Below are 571 nucleotides of genomic sequence, written 5' to 3'. Positions count from 1 at the left end.
TTTGAAACAAAGCCAAACTGAAACACTAATATAACAGATAGTACATTATTTACACATCAATATTCGCTTAAACTTTTCAGGCAATAGATGTAAACACTATGAACATAATACTATTTACAAGAGGGTAAAATAAAAAATTAAACGCAAACAATAAGAGCAGAGCTATACAGGCAGTGAACCTATGACGAGGACAAGGGTCATATGAACAAAAGTTGTATTGTGAACAAACGCTTGTATGATCTATTAATCGAAGTATAGGTTTAATACAATTTATATTCAGTCGAGTTGAGTCAGACAAATGAGTTAAGTCGAAGGTTCCCTCGTCGCAGGTGGCCATGCCCATGTACATACACTCAGCCAAACACCTTAAAATGAGAGAAAAGAAATCTATCTCGGTTCGGACGATAAAAGGGAGTCATAGCTTGTTATAAGTAAATGGTAACTGTCAAATATCAAATACATTATCAGAGGTAAGGGACCTTCCATTAAAAATGTTAATATTCAACGATAAATGTTAAAAGTTTGGTGTAAAAATAAGGGATTATCTATTCTAATACGGATTTAAGATGCG

Source organism: Penaeus monodon, chromosome 24 (genome assembly GCF_015228065.2).
Source record: "Penaeus monodon isolate SGIC_2016 chromosome 24, NSTDA_Pmon_1, whole genome shotgun sequence".
Taxonomy (NCBI): domain Eukaryota; kingdom Metazoa; phylum Arthropoda; class Malacostraca; order Decapoda; family Penaeidae; genus Penaeus; species Penaeus monodon.
The sequence above is the reverse complement of the archived record's forward strand: the minus strand, read 5'-3'. Positions refer to the sequence as shown.